This window comes from Mastigoproctus giganteus, chromosome 1 (assembly GCF_048544385.1).
Source record: "Mastigoproctus giganteus isolate SK-2022 chromosome 1, ASM4854438v1, whole genome shotgun sequence".
Lineage (NCBI taxonomy): Eukaryota > Metazoa > Arthropoda > Arachnida > Uropygi > Thelyphonidae > Mastigoproctus > Mastigoproctus giganteus.
In genome coordinates, this window is record NC_143575.1 from 20,560,258 (window position 1) to 20,587,944 (window position 27,687).

Genomic DNA, 27,687 nt, shown 5'->3' on the forward strand with positions numbered 1-27,687 from the left:
AAGAGACAGAAATACAGAGAAATAAGTTACCGAGACAGGTGGGAGAGGAAGTAAGAGAGAGCGAAAAACCAAGGGCAAAAGAGAAAAGGCAAAGGAGGAGAAGAAAGAAAGAGACAGTGAGTAGGAAGACGAGAGAAAGGAATACAAAAATAGAGAGATACAGAGAAAGAATAATTGAGATAAAGAAAGAACGCGAAAAACGGCAGCAAGAAAGGGGGGAAAAGAGAGTGGAGAAAAGGAGCGAGATTAAACGAGAGGAGAAAAATGCTGCAAAGAAAGTGAGTAGGGGAGGAAAGGAAAAAGAGATAAAACACGAAAAAAAAAAAAAAAAAAAAACTTGCTCAAGGAAGTACAAACCAAAAGAAATCTGAAATAGGTTGATTTTGCTACATGTCATAATTTAACTGGTAAGAGTATAAAATCACTTAAATTAACCCTTTGGACATATTAGTTGGTCAGCGAAATATCACACATCGCGGGTTTTTTTTTTTTTTTTTTTTTGTGATAATTATTATTCTAATGATAAAATTTCCAAAAAAAAAATCTCTCCCTTCCATTTTTTTATTAGCACTTAGTCTTTACTAAGTGCTAATAAAATGTCAAGATTTAAATAAAGTCTACTTTCTGGGTAGTAAATGTTCATGAGCGGAATATCAAAGAGCCCACAGTCACAAATATAGCGAGACTCAGCACTGTACTTATCAATAATGGACACATTCAAGCCTAACCTCCCCCCCCCCCCCTGTGCACGTTCCCTTACGTGTGTTTAAGCTCTGGGCACATTAGCAACAATCCGCAATTAGACAGGTTTCGAAGCGATAAGTGTAAAGGTAACAAAAGTTAATGACAGATACAAAACACGGCAAATAGTAAATGATGGGAAATCTTATTTGCCATAAATACATGGTTGGGAAAAAAATAATACGTCCGTGTTCGTTCAAGAAGAGCTGGAAGTGGAAATTTCAAAAAAAAGAAAGCAAAAGTAGTGTCGAATATTTAAATACGTAGTGCGAGCTACTGCAGTAAGCCAAATATAGAACAGACAGAAATTCTCGGTAGAGACCAAAAATTGAGTTAAGGGGAAATCCAGCAATCTGCAGAAAGCCGGCAAACGATAAACGTGACATAAGCAGTGTGTTTTGTTTAGCTTTTATGTTTTGTTTTCAGTTGGACAATTAATAACCATTTAACTAAGCCTAAATTTATCTAATATGTAAAGTACATTATTAAGATGTGCTTTCACTTAGGTCATCATCATCATCAGCCATTTTGAATCCACTACAGGATGAAGGCCTCTCCAGCAACTTTCCAATTCCTTCTGCTTTGTGCAATGGCCATCCACCCATGAACTTCATTTAGGTACGACCCCTTAATCAATTAGTCACGGAAACCAAGAGTTCTCTATATACACCATGCCAATATTCGATACCAATGGTTTTGGCAACCAGAAACGACCACGGGTACAACAGGAAGGACAAGATAAGACCATAACACACAATCCAGCCTAAAAGTTTGGAATAATGTTACATTTTTCTTAATTTTCAATGTTTTTAATAAAATAGTATCAACTTGTTTACCAATTTTTTGGCATAATGTTTCGTTTTTCGTAGTTTTCAATACAATAGAACCAACTTGTTTACCAATTTTTATTAAAGTATTTTCTATCTATAATGTATGTGTATAAAAATGAAAAAACTTAAATAATGTTAAAGAAGTATTTAAGAAATTCTAGAATATTCGAGAATATTTCAAAAAGGTGTAAAAGACTCCCGACTGTGGTAGAACGTAGATTATTCTAGACAGCGGGAGTTTTGTTTCAATATTATAGTAGATTGTAGATGATTCTAGAGTGTTTTGCAATAACATAAATTGAGGAGTAAGAGCTCTAACTTATAAAATCGAACACCCGTCGTCAGAAAGAGTGTCTGGTGTAAGTCGTGTGTTTCGTGATAAAAATAACAAAAATAAGAAATTGAGCGTTGAAAAAAAAAAAAAAAAAAGCGCTGTTATAACTCTGTATAAAGAAAGTTATTCCAAGAGAAGAGAAGAGAAGAGAAGAGAAGTATTGGCAAAAAAACTAGGTGTTTAAAAGAGTACACAAACTACCATTCGACGATTCAAAGAGACTGGCAGTTTAAAGAACAAACCACAATCATGTTTGTCATTTAAATTGCCATACCACTGATTTCATGTTATCTCCATAGCCGAGTGGGCAGGAGCGGGAGTGCAGTAGTACACACTACTTTGAGTTAGACCGGGGTTCAAGCCCCTGACTGCTGAATACAGTCGATCTGCCAACCAGCACTGGACCAGCGTGGCAGATTATGGTCTATTTTCCCTCAGCATGAATTGTTGAGGAGGCTTCCATCCTACAGTGGGTGGTTGATAATAGCTGCACTTTTTTTTTTTTACCACTGATTTCTAATCGCAATCGACGACATACTGCACCCGAAATCTTGGCTGAGTTCAAAAGAAACAGAGAAGCCCCGCGTCAACATCCACTGTAAACCTTCGTCTTAAACAAACAGAACTTCATGGTCATGTAGGGGTCTGTAAACCCTTATTAAAATCGAAAGAAGCGGTTGAACTGGACTAAGAGCCATCAACATTCGACAAATGAACAGTGGAAAACGTACTGTTGACGGATGAATACAAATTTTTAATTTTTGTATCTAAGCGTAGAGTTTATGTAGGGCGATCAACTGAGAAAAAAAAAAAAAAAAAAGTGCCAGATTGTTTAGCGCCTACAGGTGGTTCCATCATGATCTGGGTTTGCTTCTGTTTTTCTCAATTAGGTGACATCGTCAGAACTGAAGAAATTTAAGAAAAGAAGGCCATAAAAACATTCTTGAACATAATGCAATATCCTGTGGACTTTGATTTTGTGGAAGAAATTTTATATTACAAAAAGACACGACCTGAAGTACAACTCTAAGCTGTGCAGGGACTTTCTAGAAACTGAACTACAGGAGGGGTATTGCAAATTATGGTGTGATCACACAAATCGCCTGATTTAAACCTAGTAGAGCTTTTATGGCATCATCGTTAAGTACTTTAAGTCTGCTGATCTTCACAATTTATGGAAACTCTTGCAAATCGCTTGGAATAATACACTATTATAAAATTAATCACAGATGCCACGTCTATGCAAGACAGTGAAAATCTCGTAGAGGCCATTTTGATGAGAAATCTGTACAGTTGTTAATATCAATCATTTCAATATTTTTGCTGTACATTTTTCAATGCTTAATAAAAAATCTTAAACTACTTTAAGTGTTTTGTGTTTATATTAAACCTCACACTGTCAAAGCTAATTTCAAAAAAAAAAAAAAAAAAAATTAACGAAAACTGTTGTGATACTACGCTATGATTCCAAACTTTTAAGCCGGAGTGTACATTCTTTCCCACTAACACTGAACCTGATTCATACTTTTTTGCGTAACCATACGCATGGAAGCTTTGGCCTCACTTCTGTCACGTAACACTGACTCGTTGGTGGTGGCTCACTTATAGCTCGTGCTAGTTGGTGATTGGAACGGATCCGTAACATCTGCCAGAATTTCTAAAGGTAGTAACAGATTATTACTTTTCTTTTTTTTTCTTCTTTGGTTAATAAAGAACGGAAGTAGGCAGGGGAAAACCTTACAAATATTATTTGTTGATGTAGGCTGTCATTTATAGACGACTTAACACTTCATGAAAATTACTTTAATTTTGAATGCCCAATATTCTTTCCATCTGTCTTTTTGTCAAGCTTTTCATTTTTCCACAAATTAGCAAATGTCTAAAAATGCTGTTGTTGAGAGATAGAGCCATGCTCTCCGCAGATGATCAAAATACGACGTCCCGTCCGCTCGAAAATCGCGATTCGTGTCACTTCAGTAACTGAAAGAACTTTTCCAATACATGTATTTTCATTCGCTGAGCCTGATAGATTAGTGGGTCTCAGATCGAGGTGGTAGCAAATTTTTAATAAGCATAAAAGGCTATCTTATTTTAAAATAATCATATAAATCTTCACCTGTATGTTTTAATAATAAATTGTGCTTCGTCTGGAAATATATTTTGTCGTATATTTAGTACTAATATTAAGTACTAGGTAGTTTAGCACAGAATAATACAACTAACCTCTTAATACAAATAGCAATAGGCACAGACTACTGGGAGCCAGTTGTGAAGAATCACCTCCAGTCTACCTGTGAAAAGAAATTATTATTAAGCCCCTCACGATAATTCTAAATATATTTTCTAGATCATGTTTTTTTTTTTTTATTCAGGATAAAAATATGGAAGTTGGTGCCTATATAAATAACCCACTCACTTCCATTCGCAAGGACATCTATAAAATCTAAATGTAGTGGAACTGGGTTATGCTGAATTATGATTTATTATTTGGAAGAGGGGAATACTTCCACTAAAGCCCATGAAACTTTCACTCGGAGGAACTGTTGTTTTCTATTCTAATGTGAATATCTGAAAGTCACCAAACAAATCGAATATGGGTCCAAAGGATCGAATCAGATGAGACAGCAATCGCCACGGGATGAGATATGGATTATTTGGTAACGCACGGCAGAGGAGAAGCCATGCCGAGACAGCTATTGTTACATCACTATCTACATATAAAAAAATTTTCTGTTTATACTCCGGCACGACAACCAAGTCAGTTGAGTTTACAATAAATCGTCAATACAAATATTTATCGTATTTAGTAGTCACGGGCTTGAACCCCGGTCCACTCAAGGAACGCGTGTTATGCACTCTCGCTCCTGACCACTGGGCTACGTCAAGCCTAATAATCCTTTGTGGACCTTGTTGAGGCTTAACCTTATTTTACATCATGAGATTTCAGTAAACATACAATACCTGTGCCAAGCGAATACAGAAGACCACAATCGCTAGTATTCACCACGGCATATAATAGGTAGAGTATAACAGGTACGCACACAGGGAGAAGGAATTATGGAATTAATCGCCCCCCCCCCTCGAAATTTGGAATATAGTCTCCAGTACAATTTATTATTCTTGTATAAGCGCATTTTCCAAGGCGAACTGACACGTTTAAGGGACGAAAAACCTAGAAAACCGACTAACCACAGCCTCAATGAAACGACCTTTAAGACATTCTTCCAGTCGCTAACGGGAGTTGAACAGGCTGCTGTAGCTTAGTGGTCAAGGGCGAGTGCACAGCAATGCCTTTGATTCTAGTCCACATGACTGCTAAATCTGCCCTTTGTGGCAATACCGGTGTATAGATAGAAAGTTCATTTTTTCTGAAAGCAAGTAATGTTCGGGTAAAGTTTTTTTGATTAACTTCCTTCTCCTAAGGAGATTTTGTTTTGAGTATTAAAGTTTCCCATATGGCATCATACAAGCAATCACAGAGGATTGCTTGTATGATGCCCTATCATTTATCTGTCATTGTATTCACTATCCAGATGGAGCCTTGTTTTCCATGGTGCATTAGAACTGTAGATCACAAGCTGAACATAACTACAATAAGCGTCAAATTATTCGAGCGATGCACTGATCCTCATTCTAGGGCCGCTTTCTATCATTTTTTTTCTGAAACGATGGAATTGGAGCTGCTCATCAAGATATGGACTGAACTGTTAAATCAAGAATAATTTCATGAAAGAATAAAACGAAGACAGTGATCAATCAAAAAAAAGTGCAACTCTGTGAAGGACCTCTTCTAGGCTACCAGAGTAGACATGTGTACCCTTTAACAAGTAAAAGAAATACATTTTTTATTTAACAGTTCACTTGCTAACGAAATCATTCACGCCATTATTTGGCCAATCGCTTTTACTCACCTCGGCAGATTTCTGGAAATAGTTATTCCCTAAATTGGGAGTCCACGCTCTAATCCAACAAAGATAACATTCTCAAAATAAACCAGTAAATGTCCCTTGTCAAATGAAAGCAGGCAATTCGCCTATATACTAGGGAAAAAAATCGGTTTAATCAAACGAGAGCTTAACAGTAAGATTGGGTTAACTCAATCAGATTGAAACCATTGCCTTTTAAGTCTGAATGGGCGACACTAGTCGCATTTTGAAGTCTTAATTTCAGCTCAGTTTATATATTCACTACACGAATAGGGTTATGGCATCTCTTTCTAAATTTAGATTTTCTTCTTGACGCAAAAACTGTGCCACAGCCAAGAGTTAAGTGTACCACCTGTAACTAAAATAGTCGCATTCTGTACCTTAAAGTCTTATTACTAGCAACAATGTTTTACCTCTTATCTTACTTTAATCTCTTGCAATAAACTTTCTACAAGTAATTCTGCTTGTGAATGATTTCGTTGGCAAGTGAACTGTTAAATAAAAAAAAATGTATTTCTTTTACTTGTTAAAGAGTACACGCGTCTATTCGAATCCAATCACAAAGAAAAAAACTTATCTAGAAAACTTGAAGAAAACAACAGCGACCTTCAAAAAGTGACATTCTTCGAGGTGACACAACAGCTTGGCGAAGGGGGAAATCTAGACATCACGCTCCACTAACAAAGTTCATAATATAGTTACGTTGATAAATAATCCGAAAATTATATGAATCGGACACAACAGTTATGAACACAACGCGTGCTCCGTCCTTGTTAGAGCAAATAGGTCGAGTCGAAAAAACTTGATGACCGCACTTCTGGATACAGGTGGCGGCATAAAGGAACCCAAATCTCTGATTTAATTACACTTATGAAAAACCACGATATAGCGTTTTTATAAATGTTAATTTGTAAAATTCCATCTTTAAGTCCGCTGTTTCTGGTGATAAAATTTGTACGCTAAACTCAATTCGCTTAGATTATATCCTGAAGAAGTCCAGGAATGACAGGGATTATCTGACCAATGGGTAAAGAGCGATTATGTTCCCAGCTCGCAAGATTTTTTTATAAAATATATTTTAGTACTGAATTAATACATACATTTTTACATATTAATATAGATATAACGATATGGATTGTATCTATAAGATGAATAAGTACACTGTCATAAAACCAGCAGCAGTACAAACTACGCATTTGCCGCAATCATGCTACTATCAGAAATGAGTAGTCGGTCACTAAACTAAGATTGTAGCTCGGAGAGGGGGAATTCCAAGATGCATCTTGCCATGGGTGCCATTTAATCTAGGATCGATCCTGATTTAGGAAAGTAACTTTCTTCAGAATGTATAGTTAATTAATAAAATTATTAAAATATTATGATGTGTATTTTCGAATAAACAAAACAAATTTCAAATTACAATACAGTACACATAAAAATAATTATTCATGAAATAAATAGCGCGTATGTATGTATTCTTTCGCGGTGATTTCCGTGAGCAATTACGATCTCTGTCATCAGCAAGCTTAAAAGCTTAAGGGAAAGGTGGGGTTATGTTCTGTAAATGATAGAGCGCCTAACCTATGATGGTGATGTATTGTCTCATTTTTGTTCTTTAAATAATCAAAGTGTGAGTAGCGTGGTTTATGTGTGCTTTGCTCAAAACAAACACAAAGAAAGAACATGGGACTGTGTCATGTGAATAGTTTAATGACATTTTGGCGGTGATTCAAAAGAGCTACTGTTAACTGCATTTAAGCATATTATCTACTGAAAGATAATTTCATTCATGATGTAAAGCTTTTCTATAAAAGTTATGATGGGTTGATAACAGATAAGAAAAGTTAATGCTTAGGACCTCCCCCCTCTCTCTCTCTCTCTTTCTGAGAAGTGTTATGTCCGCCAGATGGCGTAATAATGGCGTATAATGTATCAGCTGCTTTTCTCAGAGGTCAATGGCACACATACACACAAGGGGGAGTAGGCACGGGGACAAAATAATAATAATAATAAATAAATAAATAAACTCGGGGGGAGGGGAAGGAACGATAATTCATGTCAAGTCCCCATAAATCAGTGAGCAGGGGCTTCGTCCCCACGATACTTTCATCTTTAGATGTTCGGCTTAAGGTGTGAGATGGTGAAAAAAAAAATACAAACTAGAAAAGGAATAGAGAGAAAGAAAAAATGCAGACAAGTGCGTAGCTGCAAGAGTCCTTGTCAAGTTCGGATTTTAGACAGGTTCCAGTGGGGAGTCCTTTGCCTTTCAAAGCTACCTTACTTTGTGTTCTCGGAGAACTCCGAAAAACGTCTCGTTCAGTGACAAACAAGACATTGCAGAACTTTTCGAAGGTCGTTTCAAAAATAGACAGGTGGGCGGGAGGTGAAATATTTTGGCTTTGCTCTAAGTGGAGAAAACATCGCATCACGACAACTCTACATTATACATATTGGATATTCTCTGGCATATCACCACTCTGTATATTTCGCTGTTAAACAACCATCTTGCTCTTGACACCAAAAGAGATCTTGTGCTTTGAATTCATCGGAATTTGAATACGAAGATTCTGTTCCCTACCCGGTACTAAAATTGGCAAGTGAAAGGAAAGTAAAAACTTTGAAATAGTCACGAATTTGAATTAACCTAAATTAACTGCAGTTTTTATGGAGTACGCAAAGAATCAGGGACGGACATGAAGAAATAAATACCATGTATTGCAATGCTGTTTTAACTCCAGTTCTTAAAAATGAAAGAAAACTATTTAAAAAAATTATTATTATTTTAATCACATAACCTTTTATTTCTAATTGCATAACATCAGAAAGTAGTTAAATTGTGACAATCTTAAGGCTTCTGAAAAAGAAACACAGTTAAAGCCAATCATGGGGATACGAACATTTGACGAAGTAAGAAAAAAGAAACATTTTTCTTTGCACTGACAGTGGTTTTCCTATAAGCTTTACAAAAAACTTTACAAAAAAATCGAACTTTACAAAAAAATAGCTAAGAATAACTTAAAATGGCTCTGATTTTTCTATTATTGATTATTTAGTACAACTGGCGTACTTGCACTAATGACCAATGCCCGGGTAAAGCTAGCAAAAGTGTGGTAAAGCTAATTATGCATGCTCCTCTGCCAATCAAGCGATTACCACCAGACTGTATCAAACTGGATCGAACTTTAGAGTCGAGACTAAACCGAAGACACACACAACACGCACCTTAAAATATATACACTATTCTACATGTACTGGGACTCTAAATACAGCTAATTCTTTGTTTCAAAAGGAAACGGGGACGTCCAACCTTTTTTTTTTTTTTTTTGACGAGGGACCAAAATCGATAAAATGTAGAAGGTCACAGGCCACAGGCCGAATGGGTTCTCGCGGAAAGTTGGCCGCAAGAAGAACAGTTCCTTATCACTTCCCGTTTTTCTAAACAGACTTGATTATCATCTTTTTCATAGAGTTTATTTTTATTTTTTATTACATTTAACAGTTAAACACGAAAATCTAACAATCACTAGACAACGAATTTTAAAGTTTTTTATGCTCTCGAAATATGGTAGATCTCACGGATTTCAACGAGTCGAATCAAAATTTCAAGTCAGAATTTGCAGTACATCAGTTTTAATTTTAAGCGTAACCTGCATTCTTTTGGAGAGGAATACCTGTTACGCTAAAAATATAAATTGCGAAACTGCAAATTGTGACACGCCAGTTTTAAACTCGGGTGATCCATAACACAAGGATGCATGCCTACATGGCAGCGGATCGCACAGTGTGAAGGAATGGGCCGCAGGTTGGACACCCCTGAATTACGACGTCTTCTAGAGCTCAGTTGTGTTTCAAAGTTTTTAAATGGATTCATATTTGGTTTCTGGATGGTCACTGCCATACCATTCTCTTCAAACTGTTACTGTACTTCTTTGTGACGCGGAGCATTGTCATGCTGATCAAATACGGCCCCTCCAAAATCATTTGTGTAGGTAAGGCAGGATTGTTCAGAATATCAATACAGAGAGATACAGAAGACCAGTAGCCGAGAAGGCCACCTCCGTAGCCAGGTGGGCAGGAGCAGCAGTGCACAGCACCCGCTTCTTGATTAGATCGGGGTTCGAGTCCGTGACGACCAAATACGGAGGATGCGGAAAGGTCAGGAAATGACCACCGCATATCCCCGGAGCAATATGGCCTTAGTTGCTAATGCTCCTAAAAAAAAAACCAAAAATAACAAAAAAGTAGCCGAGTGGTCAAATTAGATGCTATAGCAACTCATCCAGTGGACCAAGTCCAAACCACGTAAAAGAGGCCATTCCATCTCACCATCAGCAACTAACTTCATTATTGGTAAAATACAATCGGACGGAACTTCGGGTGAGTACAACTGATTCCTAGCCTCTGTAGCGATTCATCATTCCACATCACGTTCTGCCACTGCTGTAATGTCCAATGCTACCGTTCTCTGTACAAGGACAGACAGTGATGCGTACTGTTGGGAAAGAGCTTCAACTTACGAACAGCTATGCGATCATGTTAGCCAATCATATGAAGTGTTTTTGCGATGATTGTATCCCTCTTCTATAAACAGTTTCTCAAGTCGGCTCATTTAGGGTAACTTTGAGATTTCCTATCGTATTCATTTCAACTGTTGACATGCTCTGGAGGTCGTTAATGGTGGTCCACCTCGCTTGGGGATGAATGGTCGCATTAACATTTACTTTCTATCTTCACTGGCGCACAATGTTTCCAACTGTTGATTCTGGGTGTCCCATTTTCCGTTGTCTGAAGAATGGACATGTTCGCTATGTGGCACCCTACTATCACACTTCGTGAAAAGGGATCTAGGTTGTTTTCTCGTCTCATTCTGTTCTATCTGCCTGTCACTTGGTATTCATGTTTTATATCCTACTGTTAACTGGTACTGCCATCTGTCACGTAATCTGCAGAATTAACGTTCACTCCCCAGGTTGAGGTGTCCCGATACATGGTGGAGGATAGCCTATACCAGTGGTTTTCGACCTTTTTTAATAACGACGCCCCTAAGTAATTTATTTTATTTTGTGGCGCCCCTACTCAATTTTTTGCCTGTTATATCTGATTCTCTCTCTTATATATATATATATATATATATATATATATATATATATATATATGAGAGAGAGAGAGAGAGAGAGAGAGAGAGAGAGAAAGATTGTATTTAAATTGGTGTCAAATATTCTACGGGCATATTCCCACCGACCAAATATTAAAAAAAGTTCTTATAAACATGGACATTAAACATTAAAAAAAGTTCAAATAATCATATAAAAAAGTTCATAAAAAGTTCATGTTCATATAAACATATATCATGTAAATACGATAGTAGTAGAGACTCCACCGCTCAGCGGAAAAGATATCTGCAACGGATAGTAGTGTTTTGCTTTGCTGATTGGCTTTTGCTTTGTTGTTTACAAACGTTAGTTAGTTGTGGAAGATACTGTAGATTACTTCGGATTAAAGAAATCGTAAAGAAATGTATTCGGTGAGTGAAATGGCAGAGATGCACTAACTTATGGTCTTTCAGATGGGAATGCATTAAGAGCACGTGAACTTTATTCTGAAAGGTATCCCGACAGACGTTTACCCTGTCCAAGAACATTCACACGAATCCACCAACGTTTGCGAGAGACAGGCTCATTTGAAAGATCTTTTGATACTGGAAGACAAAGAGAGGTACGAAATGCTGACCTTGAAGAACGAGTTCTTCGTAATGTGGACAAAAATTCATCAGATCGTACAAAAAGAATTGCAGTAAGGGAAGGAGTTAGTCATACGACTATTTTAAATATTCTCCATACTGAGGCAGATTTTGTGCCACGAAGAACATTGTGCCAACGCATTCAACAAAAGTGTGCTGTGGTCCTGAATTTCTTGGCATTTATCTTGATCACTGATAAGGCTGGTTTTACACGTGATGGAGTCTTAAACTACGATAACAACCGCATCTGTAGCGATGACAACCCTCATGTAGCGCGACAGGACAAACATCAACATAGTTCAGTCTAAACGTTTGGGCTGGAATCGTGCATGATTTTTTACCTCCGCGTCTGACAGGAGACATTTATCTGCAGTTTCTTGAAAATGAATTGCACCATTGTCCACGATGTCCTCTGGACGACGTCCAGAGGACGATGTACCTCTGGGCGTAGTCCGACAAATGTGGTTCATGCATGATGGCTCACTTTAGTCGGAGTTCGTCAGCATTTGGATGGCCATTTTCCTCAAAATGGATTGGTCGCGGGGGATCCATTGATCCTGATCGATCACCAGATTTGAACCCAATTGATTTTTATCTCTGGGGACATTTAAAGTCCATTGTTTACGCAACTCCTGTGCCTGCTGTTGACGTTTTAAGAGAGCGTATTGTAAATGGACGTGAGCAAATACGTAACACCCCAGGTGTTGTTATTTGGTTTTTAGGAGCATTAGCAACTAAGGCCATATTGCTCCGGGGATATGCGGTGGTCATTCCTGACCTTTCCGCATCCTCCGTATTTGGTGGTCACGGGGTCGAACCCCGGTCTAATCAAGAAGTGTGTGCTACGCACTGCTGCTCCTGCCCACGGAGGCGCCTCACCCCAGGTGTATTCAACAGAGTACGACAAAGCATGCAACGCAGGCTCAGAGGATGCATCGAAGCAGGAGGAGACCATTTTGTAACAAAATGATCTGTCTTGTGTTTACTTTGTTTATTTCTATTAAACTTTTGTCTTTTTTAATTTCATTACTTGTTCTGTTGGATTGCTTATTAACGGTTTGATATTGTTAAACAATAAAATTCCACCTACCTCAGAAACTAAGCGTTTCTAGACCCATGTTTATAGGAACTTTTTTTAATGTTTGGTCAATGGGAATACGTCCCTAGAATATTTGACACCAATTTAAATACACCCTGTATATGTATATATATATATATATATATATAGTTATTACAATATACTGTATGTAACTATAAACCAAATTACAATTCATAATACAATTTACACCGATGAGCCAAAACATTATGACCAGCGAGTCGTTATGCAAATTGAAGCAACTGCAGGTGAACTACAGCGCGTGCGCGGGTCGGGACACGGTATAAAAACACCTGATACTGAGCTGATACTACATTGTTACTCTTGTTCTTCAGATGGGGAAGGCAGCGGATATAAGCGAGTTTGACAAAGGCCAAACTGTAATGGCCAGACGAGAGGGTCAGAGCATATCTAAAAAAAATACCAAACTATTATATTTAGGCCACCCGAATAATTAAATTCATCATCCGTGCTGTGTCTTATGTCTGTTAATGGCGTGTGTTCCATGGTCGATTTGTCTGTTTTCTGGACGAAAAACCCCAGTTTCTTTGGGGGGGGGGAACCTTGATATCTACGCCTGAGACCAATTAACTCAGCCACGGAGTGAAAAAAGCCCATTACAGTTCCTTGCGCCATCGACAGGATTCGAACCCGGGCCTTTTCCACCAGGTGTGGGGAGGACGGTGACGATACCACTGTGCTACACGCGCAGACATGAGCATATCCAAAACGGCATGGCTGGTGGAATGCTCACGGTCAGCCGTGGTCAGTACTTACCGAAAGTGGTCCGAGGAGGGAAAACTATTAACCGCAGGTGAGGTGTTGGACGACCACGGCTCGTCGATGCTCGAAGTGAGCGAAAATCTCCCGGATGCCGTGGCAACAAAAGGGTGACTGTGGCGCAACTAGCTGGTAATCGGAATGCTGGTGACGGGAGTAATGTGTCACAACACACAGTGCATCAAACCCTGCTGAAAATGGGGCTGCGTAGCCGCAGGCCGCTCCAAGTGCCCATGCTAACCACGGTTCACTGGCGACAGCGCCTACAATGGACAAGCAAGCATCGAAACTGGACGTTGAGTGACTGGAAGAAGGTCGTCTGGTCCGATGAATCACGTTTCCAGTTGCACCATGTGGACTGACGCGAGGAACTTTAGTGGGCTTTTTTCAGTCCGTGGCCGAGTTAGTCGGTCTCAGGCGTAGATAGCAAAGTTTTTACCCCAGAAACTGGGGTTTTTTTCGTGCAGCAAACAGGTAAATCGACCAGACAACACGCGCAATTTACAGGGAAAATAAATATGAGAATATGTAATCATTTACAGGGTACCCTAATATCATAATTTATTTATTTATTTTTTTATTTTTTGCACCATGTAGACGGCCGGATACGTGTGCATAGTTTACCTGGGACAGTGCTGGCGCCTGGATGCACCGTGGGATGAAAGCCAGTGGCGGCGGTGTCATCTTTGGGCGATGTTCTGCTGGGATACCCTGGGTTCAGTCATCCATGTGCTGGGCACTATGACGTCTATCACCTACCTAAATGCCATTGCAGCCCTTGTAAAACACTGTACACATTCCACAGCAGTCTATAAGATGTGTGGATTTTGTGGATTTTGAAGGGGCCTTTGATACCCTTTGGTGGGAGAGTTCCCTCAGGTCCCTTACTGGCAAACTGCAATCAATATCTGTACAAAGTCATAAGATCCTACTTCAGTAACAGATCAATTCAGGTCACTGCCCAACACCTGTCATATTCAAAATTTGACACATTTCAGTCTTAATTTATATTATCTTTCATAGGCATCTTTCATATTGTGGAGTTATATTTCGTAACTGTTCCGTCATCACTGCATCACTAGGGTACCTACCCACCCACCGAAGAAGGGCCAAATAGCCCTGAAACGGTGCCGTCTGGGTGGTGGTATCCGCTGAGAATAAGTAACAACAATTTTCTCTTTTTGATGAAGCGTTACTTATTCGAAGTAGCGCAATATCATGGCAACTCGTTGTGAAGGTATTCAGAATATGAGATATAACTTAAATGATGCCGCCTTTGCATATTTGTGTTAATTCAGAGTTTAGCTGCGTACTAATATGATGCGTTTGCACTAACTTGTACGTTGTCTAAATCTCTCGCAGCCTGATGCTAAAGCCCTTAACACATTTCAGTTTCATTCAAAATTTATAAACAGAAGAAGTTTCCCACAGGGGTCAGTGCTAGGACCACTCCTTTGGAACTCCGTACTTGACCAGTGGCTCACCAGAAGCTTTGATAACTGCGTAAATTTCGCCTATGCAGACGACTTGGTTATTTGCACTGCAGGAAGATCGAGGAGAACCTTTAAGGACCGAGCAAAGATTGTCCTGGATGACCCGGTAAGCTGGACCCTCGCAAATAAATTAAAAATATCAAACACAAAAACAATGTTAATGATCTTTAAAAACATGTTGGATTACCGCAGACCTCCTAAAGTGCTTATTCAGGGGAAGCAAATTCCATATGTGGCACAAACTAAACACCTTGGCATAATATTGGACGACAGTCTCAGTTTCCAACCACACGTGAACAGTTCAGCAAACAAAACCAAAGCCTTCACTGCAGCCGTCATCAGGATCTCCCGTTCGAACTGGGGTCTCACCAAAAGAACCCTATCTCTCTACTATAAAGCTGTGTTCTTGCCAATTGTCTCCTTTGCTGCTGGGGTCTGGCTCCATAGGGTCACTAACAGTAAAATCCGGGCCAAACTCCTTTCCATGCTGCTTGAGACACACCGAGTACCAAACACAACCTCAACTAATGCATTGCAGGTTCAATCAGGGGCCCTTTCCCTGGACCGATATATAGCTTATAGAGGCTTCATCTGCAAACACAAAAATGGCCTACCAACCTCACTCCTTGGAATAGACTGCAATCCTGCTACAAATATCAAACGGGAAAAAATAAACCTATGGAATAAACTCCTCTCCCTTTGACAGGTTCGATGGGATGAAAGTCCCACTGGAGAGGTCACCAGACTTTTTATCCCGGATGTCACCTTTGCCATGAATAAGCCGCATTATAATTGGTCTACCCATCCATGAGCACATCCTACATTCTAACAAGACATGGTGCTCTTAAAGCGAAACTGTTCCAATTCGGACTGGCGACAAATCCTCATTGCTCCTGTGGGGAAGAGGAATCCTGGAACCACATCCTATTGTCCTGTCCGAACTACGAAGAACAACGGACAACACTTAAAAATAAGGTTCAGAACATCTCAGAAGTTAATCTTAAAGCCTTAATTGAAAATGAGACTAACCTTCAAATCTTCACCAACGACGTCTTCAGCAGAAGAATGCAGATGCTTCATCACACTGGATAATTCAACAAGCTCTTCCTGAGCAGTTCCCGATATGTTCAGAGATGTCAACCACTGGTGTGTGGTTTTTTTTAAATAAATTATTAATTTATTTATTATTTTATTTTTATTATTTTTTTTTCTTTCTGCTGGTACTCAGGACTGGGCATCCTGAGTACTGGATTGCTGGCATCCACTGGTATTGCACTATCTCCAGTGGATGCGGAATTTTAGCGCACTACTGAGGCGCAGATAGTAGCTTATGTCTGGCTCCACGTACCTTGGGACGGGCATCAGGCCAGCAGTTACTCAAGTGTTGGCTGCTCACATTTCAGGCCCTGATTACAGATTCTGTAGTCAAAACAGAGACAATTTGCGAAGATGGACCCAGGTCCTGGAGCCGCTACAAACAGACCGCATACATAAATGTCACTGAGTGTGCATACATGCATTTCTTTTACTTTTGACTCTTGAGAGTTTTGTCGTGTTTTACGATTTTGTAAGAGAAGCTCCATTTTCTGCTGGAGTTTCTTACATAGGTTCGAATGATTGCAAATAAACAGTGTTTCTGTTTATGTATTTATGTAAATAAATACTACAAAACAAAAATTATATATATATATACATAACATACCTATACAACAAAGCATATCTACCCCCAATTGCAGCATCCATTCTGGAGTCCTTGGCTAACTCAGCCACTCCCCACCCGCCCAACCTGATCCCTGCAACCACAGATCCACCAACTCAGGCGGATTTGCCAGTATCCTCACATCCTGGGGAACAACCAGCTGAGAGTTCAGGGAGTCCTGCTCCCCCCGACGAATCGGCACTGGACAAAACCATAGCTGCTGGCATCCAGCCCTCAAATAGACTAGCCATTCCGGCTCTCCCCAATCCAGTCTTCAGTGACAAACCGGAGGATTCGTCGGGGCTCCACCAGATAGTCTCTGGTGGAACGCTGACGAATACATAAAAACTACATAAAACCTGGTGACCTTCTTGAACCAGGACTCCAATATAGATTCACAAAAACGGCGGGGACCTATGTTTAGGAGCTGTGGGCAAGTCTGAACACAATTACCACAGCGCTCCTTATAGATAATGAGAAACTTCGGGCGATTAACGTGGAGTTGAGGGCCAAGTATAGCTCCGTAGAGAAAGCGATTGATGCCTTCACTTTTCTCTCACTGAACCAACCTGAGAGAGAGTAGCCTGGCCGGAAGTCTGTACCACTGCCCCCTCCCCTATCATATGCGGGAGCAGCAAGAGCCAATCTTCCAGTACCCCCATCAGGACATGGCCCTTCAAACCAGACTAAGCAAAAGGAACAACACAAAGAACAGCACCTCCTTCTCCTTCGGGCCAATGAAAGATAAAACCTGAAGACCAGTGGGGATGTCAGAGACCTGGTGTAAAAAACACTACGCAGCGACTTTAGGCATGTGAAGATAAAAACACTGAGACCCATCAAAAACCGTGGGTTTATCTTGGAGATCTCTTCCAAGGAGGATCTAGAACGTATCTCTTCGGCAGGCTCCCTCCAGTCTGTAGGAGTGATGGCGAGTCTGCCTAGGTTGGCAAATCCTACAATTTTGGTCTATGACATCGCATGGCTGGTACACCTACAATGAAAGCAACGCGGAGATGGGGGAAACCCCTAGTGCCGTTAGACATCAATACCCTTTACACTTTACTTTATACTTTACAGTAGTAGGGAGGACCTGTGCTACAAAAACTTGGAGAGCCATGGGGTAACTCTCGAGGAGGTTAAGAGCGAAACCACTTTGTGCTTCACGATAAAGGCTAAAGGAACCACCACTAACCACCAAGTCATCCCGTTCTCTCCTAGAGTCCATAAGATGGTAACGTCCATGGACAGGCTATACTTTGGGTAGAGTGCCCACAAATTTCTGAATAAGTGCTCCTCTGCCTGGGGTATGTCCACCCGTCACAGCACTGCACACATGCATCCCCTAATGGGCACCGTGCGTGCAGCAGCCATGTCCAGGCGGAGTGTCCTAATCGTGACCAGGACCCAAGTTGTTGTGCAAATTGTAAGAGGAGACGGCAGGATCACGTAGATTCAGTCCGGAACACCAAATGTCCGGAATACCAAAGAACTCTAGAACAAGTACGACTAAGGACCGCGGATGATTAGGAACTTCAAAACAATAAACCAACGAGTTAAAATCCCTCAGCAAGTCCCCAGACAAGCGCCCGCTACGGGCGGACCATTCTGCAGCGGGCATCTCAAGGTAATGCAGATCAACGGGCATAGGTCCAGGACGGTTGCAGATGAGAATAGGAGAGAAGCAGAGGACCACGCAATTGACATAATCAAGATACAAGAACCGTATGCTACTAGAATCCAGCAGAACAGCATGTCCAAAATAATAGGATTCCCTATTCACACCAAAGTAATCCGATCCCCATCACAAGACCGTAAATCATGTATAGTGGGGATGGACTAGGATATCGATATCCTGGTAGTACAGGGCCTCTCTAATAAATTTGCAGCATGCATAGAAGTGAACTACTTCTCCCTCTCTATTTAATACATCTCCCTTTAATGCCCACCCTCCCAAGTGGGCATTAGATGGGTCATTAAACTAACCAGAGTTTACACTGGACTTCCTAGGCCAATGGGCAGTCCTGGTTGCTTCTGATGTCAATGCAAAATCTCCCATCTGCCATAGTACGACTACTGATTCCCGTGGCCTACTCTTGGAGGTCGTTATAGCAACCCGAAACCTCATTGTACACAATCAACCCGGCAACTTGATAACGTATAGCAGCTCAACTGGGCAATCAAATATAGACATAACAGCAACCACAAACAATCTACAAGTCAAAATCAGTAATTGGACCAAAATTTGCGAATTGGACCTTGAGTGACCACAGGGTCATCCTCTTTCACATCAATCTCCAAGGCGCCTCCGTAGCCAGGTGGGAAGGAGCAGCAGTGCGTAGCACATGCTTCTTGATTAAACCGGGGTTTGAGCCCGTCACCACCAAATACGGAGGATGCGGAAAGGTCAGGGAATGACCACCGCATATTCCGGAGCAATATGGCCTTAGTTGCTAATACTCCTAAAAACCAAATAACAAGCAAATAACAAACATCAATCTCCACCACTGCACTAAATCCCTGATTTCATCAGGTTTTCCCTTAGGAAGGTGGACTGGCAACTTTTTGACAGATCCATTAAGGAGGGTTTCCTGGAACCCGAGATCGAACTCTTTCACACTGCTCACTCCTGATGAGTTAGGAACAAACATTCAAAACGCAATTATCAGAGCATCCTACAGATCAACCAGAAAGAGGAAATTCTCCCCCAAAGTCTGTACTTGGTGGAACGTTCAGTTCACAAACTTGTGTGGAGAGGTTCACAGAGCCAGAAAGCAAAGCCATCGGGACTAGCGCCCCTAGATGTGAGGCGATCCACACAGATTATATCCACAAAAAAATCAGTATACCAAAGCCACTAGGAAAAGAGAAATTTGGAAGAAGTTCGTCCAGGAATCAGGCAACGCTAACCTATGGGGACTATTCTACAAAGTAGCAAGAAATAAGATCTACTCCACAGAGGTATACAAGTCAATCCAAACAGACCAAGGAGAGACAAGCTGGAAAGACTCAATAAACGCTATCCTAGACAAGCTTTTCTCCTCGGATAACCCAACCGAGGACCATCCGGAGCACAGAATAATCAAGAAGAGAAATGCAACCTACCCACCACAACAGGCAGAATCTTTTACACTACAAGAACTCGAAGGTGTGATGAAGAAAATCAACATCAAGAAGTGTCCAGGAATGGATCTGGTTGAAAGTGCCTTCATCAGGTATTTTTAAACTAAGACCAAAAATCCTACTGACACTCTATAACAAATGCTTAAGCCATTCCACATTCTTCAAAGCTTGGAAAATTGCCCTGATCCGCTTGATACCTAAACTAAACAAGTTGCCAACAGATCCTAAATCCGTAAGACCCATTGCCCTGCTAGCCAACTTGGCAAAAATATTTGAGAGGCTAATTGCCCTTAGAGTTACAACCTGTTCCAGACACAGGATATGATTTCTCCATCACAGTATGGATTTACACCGGGGCGGTCCTGCGAGGATGCCCTATCAGATCTGGTCTCACATATCAAAACATCCGCTTCTAAATATGAACTGGCAATTTACATCGACTTTGAGGAGGCCTTTGATCGAGTGTGGTGGGAGAGCTCTCTAGAGCGCCTCCGAGTTGCTGACTGCCCAGCCAATCTCTACTGGCTCCTCAGAAACTGCTTCGCAGATAGGCATATCAAAGTCAAATCCAAACATCAATCAATCAATAGAAACGTCACCAGGGGACGTCCTCAAGGATCTGTACTATGACCCCTAATATGGAACATTTTATTGCAGGACTAATTGAAAAACTCATTTGACAATTCTAAAATCATAGCTTTTGCTGTCGACCTGACACTGGTAGTTGCTAGACAATTCAGGGCCAAGCTGAAGGTTAATGCACAGAGAATCCTTGATAACCTAACAGATTGGACAAAGAAGAACAAACTCCAGATCAATCCCTTGAAAAGAAATATGATGTTTTTAATTCGAGCCTTGACCTCAGAAGGTCCACCCCAGGTCAAAATTTCCAGAGTCCGGCTGCCGTTGGTAACACAAACCAGTCCTTGGAGTCATTATCGACCATAAGCTCTCATTCCTCCAACATCTTCAACACCTGTCTGTAAAAATCAAAAACTTTTCAGCTTCCATCGTCAGAATCTCTCGGAACGACTGGGGACTATCCAGACTAACAATACTCTTCTATTATAAAACAGTTTTTCTACCCATTGTTACCTTTGCAGCCGGGGCCTGGTGCCACAGGGCGACCAATGTCAAAACGAGAGAGAGAGAGACTTTGTCATTTGTCATTTGATTTTTAGAAGCATTAGCAACTAAGGCCATATTGCTCGGGGATATGCGGTGGTCATTCCCTGACCTTTCCGCATCCTCTGTATTTGGTGGTGACGGGCTCGAACCCCGGTCTAATCAAGAAGTGTGTGTTACGTACTGCTGCTCCTTCCCACCTGGCTATGGAGGCGCCGAGAGAGAGAGAGAGAGAGAGAGAGAGAGAAACTAAATTCAATACAGAGATCCATGCTGCTGTCCATTCACCGCATCTGCAGAACTTTTTCAACCGCAGCCGTACAAGTAATTGCGGAGGCACTGCCTCTTGATCTGCACCCCATTTTTCGAGGACTTTGCTACCGAATTAAGAAGAGAATCCTTATCACACTGCTAGCGATAAGTATCGACCTGGACGCTGACACCAAGAAAGAAAGAACTCGATGCTACACAGAGCTTATCACGAGGTGGCAAGAGCGATGGGATGCTTCAACGACCGGAGCTGTTATGCGAAGGTTCCTTCCTCCCTGATGTGAAGTTCACAACAACCAGAACAGTGAACTCATGGTTTTCACTGTCCCTTGGAGCTTCATTTTTAGCGACAGGACACGGAGCAATAAACTCAAAACTTCACCAACTTTGTCTACTTAACACGGATCGATGTTAATGCGGGGGACGTGAGAACTGGCAGCACATAATCTTCACATGCCCAGAGTATTGTGGTCATAGAACGGCTATTTAGAGTTTCCCAATCTCACCCCGGACACACTTGAACCACTACTTCTAACTTCACAAACACTTGTAGCATTCCAGACGTTTTCTAAAGATGTCTTCACGAAAAGAAAAACGCTTTACCTGGCACCGAATATCAATAACCAAGAAGACACTAATCACTGAAGAAGTAGTCGGAGCATGTTATGGCCCTCTTGCCACACTAAACACTTTTTTTCTTTTTTTTCGCGCTGTGCCATGAACTGGGGCTCCCCAATCTGGACAGCCATATTATCTCTCTCTCTCTCTCTCTCTCTCTCTCTCTCTCTCTCTCTCTCTCTCTCTCTCTCTCTCTCTCTCTCTCTCTAACACTAAACCCTGGTACGGGACCCTCTAGGCTGAGAGGTCCCCTCCTCTCTCTCAACCTACCCCCTTTTTCCTTTTCATCCAGTAAGTAATTCCTCCCTCGTGGGAGGACGAGCTAGTAGCAAGGGAGGCCTTGCCTTCCTGCGGCTAGGGACAAGTACCTGGAAGCGGTTGTCCTGGTGATTGCGGTTTCTGGGTAGCCAAAAGGCCAAAACACAACATTACACTACAGACCACACACATAAGTTCACTAACAAAATTTTCTGTCCAATCACTTTCTCCCGAGTGGGGATGAAAAACTTTTTTTTTTTCCTCTTATTATCGTTTTTTTTTTTTTCCTTGTTCACTACACACATATGGCCTAACCTTAGCAGAGTCTGTAAAAACGAACAGCGCAAAGAGGCGAAGATGAACTTTGTTCTAGGAGCCACTACATAAAACACATACATACATACCTAAACATGAAACCCCCCATGCAAGGACTCAGAGAAATGACTGCAGCACATTGCTGCCACCTGGCCATATGGCGATCTGGGCTGCACACCTTGACCAGCCTGCTTTCACTCCTATTCCTTGGCAGGAGGGAAGACGGTTCGCCGTCTTTTCTCCCTCCTGCCACCCCTCTTTCCCTCTTCCGCACTGACTGCAGGTGCCATCTACCCTGTCGGCCCCTTACTTCTCTTTCTTCCCCCCAGCCTCCAGTCTCCCTACCCTTCTCTTGACTATACACCGCGACAATCCCGCACATCCAAATTTAAATTAACACTAAAATTATTGCCCAATCCGTTAGGCCTCTAGAACTTGTCACCTTAGCGTACAACCCCCCCCCCCCACGGTCATTTTAATACCACCGCAACTATCATTTTTTTTTTTTTTTTTTTTAGGACCCAGCCGCTGAAATCACAGGAAATTAGGCGGTGGGACCTGCCAGAGTACAATAAATTACAGGGTACACCTGGCCAGCCTACTTGTTGGCATAGTACGGGCAACGTCGGGTTCCATCAGGGGTCCGATGGCCAATAGGACAATAGGCACAACATACTACACAACACATGATCCACACACTTTTAAATCTCTAGCCTTGACAGTACTGTCCCTCGATACAGCGAACACTCGCGGAGATGGGAGAAATCCCTGGTGCCGTTTGACCCTCAACGTACTTTGTATCTAAACATCATTGCTGACCATGTACACCCTTTCATGGCAACGGTCTTCCCCTCTGGCGGTGCCGTCTTTCAGCAAGATAATGCGCCATGCCACACCGCCCGGATTGTTCAAGACATGAGGAAGACTTCAAGGTATTGCCCTGGCCCCTAAATTCCCCAGACATAAATCCCATCGAGCATCTGTGGTTTGTGTTGGAAGAGCAACTCTGATCTACGGCGTCTCAATCACGGACCTTACAGGAGTTAAAGGATCTGTTGGTTACGTGTTGGAACCAGATACCACAAGACACATTTAGAAATCTTACAGCGTCCATGCCTCGCCGGGTACGAGTTGTGTTGACTGCACTTGGAGGACCAACATCATATTAGGTAGATGGTCATAATGTATTGGCTCATCGGTATATATATATATATATATAAAATTTTATTCTTTATATAGAAGTACTAAATAAACATAAATTATAGATCATCACAAAATTAAAAATATACCGTACACCTTGTTATAATGAAATAAATATATAAATTTTAAAAATAAGTTTAAGTAACTTAAACCCAAATTACATGGCACCCCTGGAATGTTGTTGCGGCACTCTGTTGGCCGCGGCATCCCTGTTGAAAACCACTGGCCTATACCATTTCGAGAATACGTACAAATGATGCTTCTGGTTACTATGATCTGGTTACTTCTGGTGTTCAAATAAAGTGAATCACCCTTTAAAATTGTAACTGTCGTCCGAATAACGTAAGTCATCATCATCATCAGCCATTTTCAATCCACTGCAGGATGAAGGCCTCTCCAGCAACTTTTCGGTTCCTTCTGTTTTGTGCAATGGCCATCCATTTACTACCCACAAACTCGTGAATTTCGTCTGTCCATCTCCGTCGTTGTCTTCCAGGTTTTCTTCTAGCTCCTCTTGGGTACAATTCTGTTATTTTCTTAGTCCATCTGTCATCGTGTCTTCGAGCTATGTGTCCTGCCCAAGACCATTTTAGTTAAGAAGAGAAACACATGCCTAATCCATGTGTTTCTCTTCTTATCTAACAGTCTAAATCCCAATATAATTCGTTCCATTCTTCGCTGTGTAGTTCTCAGCTTCTCTTCCATTCTTTTGGTGAGTGCCCAAGTTTCACTTCCATAAGTCATGGTCGGGAGTATACATTGGTTCATTATTTTACGTTTCAGACAAATTGGGATATTGCTCCTCAGTATGTGACTATATTTCCTGAATGCTATTCATTCAAAATTTATTCTTCTCTTGACTTCCAGCCATTTATCATTCTTACAGCTAATCACTTGTCCCAGATAAGTACATAACTCCACCTTTTCAATTACTGCTCCTTCAATCATTATATCCCTTTCTGTGGCATACTTGTTCATCATCACTTTTGTTTTAGATTTTGTTTTAGATTAAGATTTTCCTCTAATTCTTTGGGATCGTGGCTTATGACCACAATGTCATCTGCAAATCGTAAATGGTTTAGGTACTCTCCATTCACACTGACTTCTTTCTGCGACCAGTCTAATCTTCTGAAAGCTTCCTCAAGGGCAGCAGTAAACAACTTCGGAGATATGTCTACTTGTTGAACTCCTTTCTCAATTTTAAATTTGCTACTATCTTTGTCTAGTCTAATAAAGGAGGTAGCATTCTCATATATTTTCTTCAAGATCATGATATATGGGGTATCTATGTCTTGTCTTTCCAGTGCCTGAAACATTGCCTTATGCTGTAGGGAGTCAAATGCCTTTTCATAATCCACAAATGCCAGACATAATGGTGTTTTATATTCATTTGCTTTCTCCATTTGCTGTGACATTACATGAAGGTGATCCATAGTTGAGAATCCTGTCCTTAAAGCCAGCTTGCTCTTTCGATTATTTCTCATCAAGTATTCTTTCTAATCTGTTACTAATGACCCTTGTGAACAACTTGTAGATGTGGGATAACAAGCTAATTGGTCTATAATTTCCAATTTCTGATTTATCTCCTTTCTTATGCAGCAAAACTATGATTGCATTATTCCACTCCTTAGGCAACACATTTTCTAATGAATTTTGTGAAGAGTCTTGCCAGTTTTTGTGTCATGTCTCTTCCTCCCAATTTTAACAACTGTACAGTTACTTCATTCCCCTGGGCTTTCTGATTCTTCATTTTATTCAACACATGTTCTACCTCATCAGGAAGGATATCAGGTATGTTGTATGTGTTACTAATTTGTGATCCATCTTCCCCACTGTTGGCATCATTCCCTCACTCCTTATATAACTCTTTATAGTAGTTTTCTGCTATTTGAATTATGCCTTATATTTATAATTATGATTTATAAGTACACCATTGCATAAGTATATGGCAATATTTCATCAAATAAGATTGACAAGCGTAGGTGATGACGTAATATTGCATCAGCTGTTACTTTCAGCTATATAAGCACGCTCTGCAAGAGTTGCGGTCATTCCTTGCTTGTGTCAGAATGGCGAGTTACGTGCAGTTGACACCACGAAGAAAGAGTGCTATTGTTGCTTTACGTGAGGAAGGATGTTCTTCCCATCATATTGCTTATAGAGTAATCAGTCGACAGTGAGTAGATTTTTTTCCAAACTCAAGAATACTGGATTCTGCTGATAGGAAAAAAAGAACCGACGCAAACGAGTCTCTACGCCAAAACAGGACCGCGTTTTGAAGCGCTTATGCCTATAAACCGTAAAGCTTCTTCGTCTGAGCTGAAAAGAACATACAGGAGTTGTAGCAAGTGCAGTAACAGTCAGAAGACACCTCTTCAAAAATGGACTTGTAGCCCGTCGTCCTAAGAAGCCACTCCTCACACAAAAAATGAAAAGGCCGGATTAATTTGCTGTAAGGAGCATGTCAAATGGACCCCCGAGCAGTGAAAGTCAGTTATTTTCTTGGATGAGAAGAAATTCAACCTGCACGGCTCTGATGGGAGACAAACGATTCGCCATAGACGTGGTTAATAATACCATCCAGATTGTATGGTGTCTACAGTGAAATTCCCTACCAGCCAAAGGATATGGGGATGCATTTCGTATCGCGGAGTAGGTCACCTGCAGGTTATAAAAGGTTCCGTAAATGCCAGTGGATACCTGGCTATATTGAAAGGCAAATTTCTGCCAACCGTTAGAGACTATTTCAACCTGCCAAGTAACTGCATCTTTCAGGACAACTCTGCTATTTGTCATCGAGCGAAAAGTGTAAGTAGACACTTCTGTAGTTACTTTAATTTCATTTCTGCATTAGAGGTTCGACAGTAATGTGTTTACATTTGTTACAGGTGAAAAAATGGTTGGAAGGACGGTCCAATACAACTCTTAGCTGGCCAGGAAACAGCCCGAACTCGAATCGTAGAGAACTGTTGGCATCGTGTGGAATCTGCAGTTGCCAGAAAGAAACCAAAAGACCCTTCGTGGACTTCATAATTCGTGTTTGTAACCACGAACTGTCAGTTGATTATCTTCAGAATTTGATCTTGTCAATGCCCCGACGACGTGCAGCTGTCATCAGGGCCAGAGATGGCTCAACTAAATATTAGTTTGCACCTGGTGAACTTTTCAATTTGTTTTTCATTTAAAATGATAAACTGAAGCAAACTGAGGGCTTCTGATAACATTTCAGCTATAATTAGTCGTATTTACCAAAACTGTTGTATAAAGGTTGCAAATGCTCATTTTGGAATATTTTGAGAGCACCTGTCAAATATTACTTAGCTTTGCCTTAACTATTAATAAATAGCTTTTGTTTATATTTCTATTTGTGATGCTAGCTATTAATGTAACATACCATCGCGAAAAAGGGTTAGAAATGTGAAATTCCTAGGTGATGCACTTTCTTTAAACACGAGTGTATATGTACAGACACGTGGCTATACGAGCAAAGCGTATAGTCTCGTTCCTGCTGTATCTTATACAAGTGGTCTGCATTTTCGATTCCGATGCGCTGTGAGGCTTTGCACCTGAAGAACTGAAATCCAGTAGTTACTTATAAATTGGGAGGGAGGACTTAAGTGTTTCAGGACGAAGAAGACTTAGGAATTGTGATATACTCAGGTGCGAAATTTACCATGCAGTATAAACAGGGGGCTATGTTTAGAACGTTGTATTCGAGTCAGTAGGCCACATCCAAAAAAGTTACGAAAGGCAATGTTTCGCAGTGGGTTACATTTCAGGTGCGTTCGATTTTTAACTTCTTGAGTAACAGAAATAAAAAAGTAACTTGTTGCCAGCTAATTATTAATTAATTAATAATATATTAAAGTAATTGTTTTCACTTCACTGCACGTACCTCAATATAATACTCGCTCATTTTTTGTACAGTGATATACTTTGCTTATTGCTGTCTATATTTTAATGAAAATAAATTTAACACATATTTCACGCCGTGATTTAATAAATTAAACAAATAGTGCAACACTAATCTCAGATGACGTAGCCCAGTGGTCAGGAGCGAGAGTGCATAGTACGCGTTTCTTGAGCGGACCGGGTTCAAGCCCGTGTCTACTAAAAACAATAAATATTTGTACTGACTT